The sequence below is a fragment of the Equus quagga genome, chromosome 21 (assembly GCF_021613505.1).
Source record: "Equus quagga isolate Etosha38 chromosome 21, UCLA_HA_Equagga_1.0, whole genome shotgun sequence".
Taxonomy (NCBI): Eukaryota; Metazoa; Chordata; class Mammalia; order Perissodactyla; family Equidae; genus Equus; species Equus quagga.
In genome coordinates this window covers 32,698,869-32,704,868 of record NC_060287.1, presented here as the reverse complement: position 1 = coordinate 32,704,868, position 6,000 = coordinate 32,698,869, and positions in this window count along the sequence as shown.

Sequence of the window (6,000 nt, the reverse complement as noted above, 5' to 3'; positions counted from 1 at the left end):
GCAAACTTAACCACTTGGCCACGGGGCCAGCCCCTACTTAGACTTATTTAATAAGCAAATTTGTATTAAGAGATTCCCAGCAGACCCCGGAGACAGAAAACACTTATTTGTATAGCAGGACTCAAACTTTGAAACTAATTTAGAAAATTCCCTTCACATACAAAATAATTATTTTGCAAGAATGAAAACAGCATGGGCTGGTTCAAATTTTAAACGTGCCTAAATCATCTTGTGTAAACGATTTGCAGGAACTTTCCGTGATACATACAGACCTTCAGCCTCAGTGAGAGAGGCCTAGCAAACTCTTCTCTGTTGCAGTAACGGAATGCAAAGAGAAGAAATATAGCGATCTGATTATAGACATACGCAAGTTATTGAAGACTTACAGACCGTCCTGTTACATAGGTCTCAGGTAGCTTACCACATTGTTAAAAAGAGAACGGAGAAATCACAATTCTAAAACTATGCTTAAATCATGTCATTTTTACTTTTGGGGATTTACAAGAGACTTTAGAAACTTTTCGAGCCTTAGCGTCATTGTCAAGCGCACCCGTTGTCACTCAGTTTTTGAAGCACACAAACCTCAGTTGACAGAAAGCCAGATCAACCCGCTTTCTTACCCAGTCCTTGCTCTTATTTCTCAGAAGTGTCACGAATTTGAATTCTGTTTTGCATTCTTTAGCTTTTTTATCCTAGTTGCAAAAGATAGTCTCTTAGAGGAAATCCTTCTTTAAATCAAGTTCCATCTGGACAACGCCTTGTTTCAATCAGTAAGTGCCCAAGGCAAAGGGAGTTTCTTTAAAAGAGTTTGCATGCTAGACCCTTACAAGAAAGCTGTTCTGAAAATTCCTGTCTCAGGACTGGACTTTAGTTGAGATACTGCTGTCCCGATGCCCTTCCGGACCTGACATTACCTGTTAGCCCTCCCCATGGAGGATGAGGCTGCCCTTGGCTTTGCATGTGTTACCGGAAAGGGCCAGGTAGAGGTGCACATGCCACACGTGTCCACTTAAAGCACTTTAGTATCTTCTCCTTGCCATTAGTGTGCACATGATCAGGCCTGTGCCTGCCTGCCCACCTCCCACCACTACTTCTCCTACTCCTTCTACTCCAACTCCACTGGCTTCCTTTCTGTTCCAACCCTCTAGGTTCTCATTTACCTCAGGGCCTTTGCACAGGCTATTCTCTTGCCTGGAAAGCTCCTTTCCCAGCTCTTTGCCTGGCTGGTTCTTCCTCACCCTTCAGGTCGTCAGATACCACGCATTTAGACCAGGTTTTCCCGTGTTATTTCCTATCATGTTTTTCATGCCACAAATTGCAATTTATAGTTTAGAATAATGCTTCTCAAACTTTCTCAGGTGTAGGATGAATTTTTCTCAATTTCCAGTTTGTTACAGATCTATACTTCTGTAAAATATAATCAAAATGAATTACTAGAAAAACGAGATGGAAAAAAAGACAAACAACAGAAGCTTGATTTTTTCTTTTTCTGCTACACTTAACAAACATAAAATTACTCTGTCAAATGGCTCCAGAGGATTCTAAACATTTCTCTCAACTTCTGTGCTGACTTGTCTCAGCCTGGTAACACACAGGTTTTTGTCCAGCCTTATTGCACAGACTCCAGTGTGAGAATCACTGGTTTGTCCCCACTAGACTCCTCTGTCTTACTCACCACCTGTCCCTAAGGTCTGGAATGGTACCTGGCATGTAGGTAGGTGTTCAATACATTTTTACTGAATGACTTGAGAGGTTGAACAAACAATCAGTCACTGATAAGGGAGGGTATGTAGCAAAAAGTGGTCCACTGGGCAGTTTGGCCGGGTGAAGGTGGTCGAGACTTCAAGCATCACGGGGGACCGGCAGGGGCCCAGGGGTGACTTGACAGCACTCTCACTGCCCAGGCCCATGGAGGTCAAGAGAGTCCCGGGGCAGCATCCTTTGCCAATGCAGCAGCCGTGTTTTATCCCAGAACAGCTCGGCTCAGCCCGCCCCCCATGCTCTGACTCGTGGCCCCTCTGATCTCTGACTGGATTCCCCATGAGGACCCTGGGTGGGAATTCTGTTCAGAGTCTATTGATGTGACCTGGGTGGGTGGGGAGCCACCTGAGGGGAGATTCAGAGAGACCCTGGGAAGTCAGGTTTAGGTGGGATCGGCTGGCAGTCGTTGGCCCTCTGCTTGTGAGTAGATACCTAAGCAATGTGCAGCCTCGACACAGAGTCCCAGAGCAGGCCAGCAGGGACTCAGGCCTGAAAAAGGGACAGACTCTACAGTGGCTGGGGGCAAGAGGGAGACCGGAGGCAGCCGAGTCAAGCCTGGTGGGCTTCCAAAGGTTGGCCCCTCTCTCTAGGGACACATGACTTCGAGAGAGAGTAGGCTTAGATATAAACTCACAACATAGATAAGGAAACTGAACTTTTCTGGACTTATCAACCTGGCCAGGAGAAATGTTGTGGGCAAAACACACAAGACAGAGAGAAATGGGCAAGGGGAGGGGGCCGGACCCAGGGGCCTCCCGGACAGGAGGAGGAGGTGACGGCGAGGTCAGACAGGAAGCCTGAGCAGCCAGCCTCTTGCTCATGGGGGGCAGGGGCCAAGGCAGGACCAACAGGCCACTGCAGAGAGAAAGCGCAGCAGGAAGGAGAGAGAAGAGGAGAAGCAGAGATGTGAGGATGCAGGATGGGGAGGCACCGGCAATTCTCCGAGGCTGAGCTGTCTGGTCCAACATGCAAGTCAGTCCGTGTGGAAACCTCAGAGACATCCTTAAAATTCACTATCAGTAAAGGGCCCCAGGAAAGGCCAACCCAGCCAGGAAAACTAGCCTATACAATCTCTAGGGTGTCTGTTATGAGCCCAATATTTTCATTTTTATTTCTTTCTGTCTATTTTCCTATCATAATTAGCAGTAAGATGTTCCGAATAAAAAAGGCCTACATCCAGGTTGACCAATGAGAGAGTGCCATTTTTGTTAAGTCAAAAATGGTCAAATACTAGCTATTTCACGTCGTTCCACCTAACGTATTTGGGTCCAGAACAGGAAGCAGAGGGGAGCTAAGAAACGAACTTCCTCCTCAACTAGTTCTGGGTGTGTAGCAGAGCTGTGCCTCAGGGACCAGAAAGGTGATGGCAGCAACGAAGAGGAAAAGTGGCTGCATCCCCTGGAGCAGAGGGAAAAGGGACAGTGACGACAAAGGGAGCTGCGCAGAAGAGCAAAGGAACAGGGTCCTCTCTGGCAGGAAGAGGGGCGCCAGGGAGTGGGGTGGGGGGGCTTCCAGGCTGAGCCCCCAGGCGCCATCATCCCATTCTCAGGAGGGTGCCGGGCTCACACTGGCCCTGGCAACCAGACTGTGAACACAGCGGTGTAAACTAAGCCACCAGAGCTATGTCTGTAATGTATGAAATGTAAGTCTGTGTTGGTTTTAATCAGATTAGTGGGTCATTTTTTCCCTGCTCTGATGTCCCCAGGCAGCCCAACACTAAATGCCCAACCACCCTCGCTGCGATGCGGCTGCCCACTTCTGCCACCGTATAAAGTGGAATCGACCACCCTCAGTACCGCTGAAAGAAGGAATGCCCAATGTCACTGCCCCAGAACTGCCTGCCACTCCACCTGCAGAGGCCTGCCACCAGAAGCATCGGAGGGGAGGGGCCAGCTTTCTGAGGGACAGCACCCTTGCCCCCATTCCCCATGCCAGTAGGCCCTCGCCCCTGCCTGACATGGGAGAAGCTGTAATCTCACTTCCCTCTCTGGCTCCTGACCTTCCCTTTTCTCCCCACTGATGTCAGGACGGTGGTTGGCAGTGGGGGAGAACAGTGACGCTAAAGCTGACTTAGGGACACGACACACTGGAGACAAAAGGACACATTCTTGTTTCACATTTGGGGTCCTCCTTCAGGCTGATCTACAGCTGTGGGGTCCCTGCTCTTCCCTCAGCATCCTCTGGCAAGGCCACCTCTCCTGCACGTCACCAGCAGAGCCCTGGGGTCTCGGATGCTGGCCCCCAAGTGTCCCCTATGAGAATTGAACACAATATTAATCTCTTACACTTCAGTATCCTCAGCTGTCAAGTTGCGAGAATAATGGTAGCTACATCATAGGGTCCTTGTGAGAATGAAATGAGTTAAATTCTTAGAACAGCAGCTGGCACGTAGGAAGGATTGCATCAGTGTTACATAATGATAGAAGTATTATTGTCGTCATTGTTGAAAAGACACAGAGTTTCTCATGCAACTCAGGGCAGAAATGCAGCTGGGTATCAGGAATGCAGTGGAACCAGGAACTAACTAACCACCAGGTCCCTCAGCTGCTTATCTCTTTTCCTCCAACCACATCTGTTTCGTTTTGTGTCCCTCTCCAGATCAACCTTCTTTACTCCCCAATCCACACGGCCAAATATGTCCACCCGCATCTCCTAAATGCTCTTGTTATGGACTCAGCCGTGGTCCTAGGCTGGTTTCCCTTGTGAACTGGACGATGGTCCCCAAAGAAGAGGGAAATAATGGTGAGCTGAACAAATCCCCTGAAAGGTGTCTACTATAAGACAGAAGAGAGCATTAATAGGAATTCCTCACACACTGATGTCAAAGTGACAGTTGAATTTCTGTCCTTTCTGGAGAAGTTGCAAAGCAAAAATCTATTGTGAGCTTGGACATCACTACCAAGAGAATTAAATCAAGGTACTACTTTGACTAATACAAAACTACGTTTTCTTCTATTTCAATGTGAATTTTGAAGTGATTGCTCTCCAAATAACAACCAGGGCAGACTGTGATACAGAGAAGGTGCAGCCCTGATCTCTGGGGCCTTGATGACTTAGAAGCTATTTTTAAATTTTTTTTATGTTACTTTTCCTGTTTCTAATGTTATCTTCCTGTTGTATGTTAAATATTTTGTTGAATGTATGAGATAAATATGCTAAGAACCATTGTGATAGCTTTTCTGAGGTGACGTGCTTGGCGAAGTTCAGATGAATGCTGAAAAACACTTCGGGCAATTAAAATAACTGACAAACGAAACAACTATGAGGATGAGCTTTGTGGCCTTCCCTCATGTGCAGAAAACTAATTGTGCTCGTTTTCGTGGTTGATTAAGGAAATCTTCCATGCATCTCCTATTTTGTTTTCATTTAAAAGATCTAACAGCAGAGCAAACGGAAGAGGGAGAAAGTGTTAATGGTTTTAGGGATTCATTTAAACAAGGGAGCAGGTGCCATTGGTTTCTATTTACGATTCAACAATTAGAAAAGGAATACACATGAGCATCTAATGTTGGGCCAGAATGCTTTTCTTTGGTGAAAGCCAAATAAGCCTACAATCATAGACCCTGTTTACAATTTTTTGCTGAAGTGATGCCACTCTTGGAAAGGATGGTCTCATATTTAGGAATAACAGGATTGCAAGGCTAAGATGAACTTTAAGAAGCTATCTAGAGAAACAACCCGAATGTCCATGAATGAACAAATGGATAAACAAAATGTGGTCTATCTATACGATTGAATAGTATTCACCCATAAAAAAGGAATGAAATTCTGATTCATGCTACAACATGGATGAACTTTGAAAACGTTACGCTAAGTGAAAGAAGCCAGTCACAAAAGTCCACATATTATACGATTCCATTCCTATGAAATTCTACAATAGGGAAACTTATAGAGACTAAAGTAGATTTGTGGTTGCTTAGGGCTGGGGTGGGAGATTAGGGGCTTGATAGCGAAGGAGCATGGGGTTTCTTTTTGAGATGATGAAATGTCCTAAAATTGCAGTGATAGTCGCATGCATCTGTGCATATATTAAAACCACTGAATTGTACGCTTTAAATGGGTGAATTACAGTGTATGTGAATTCTATCGCAATAAAGTTGCTTTAAAAAATGAGTGGATGGATAGACAAAAACTGGTCAAAAAAAAACGCTGTCTAACTCATCCATATTTAGATCATTCCAAACATATGAAAAACTGAGAAGTGCTGGTTGACTGGGTTGGTCTCTTGATAAAGCCTTT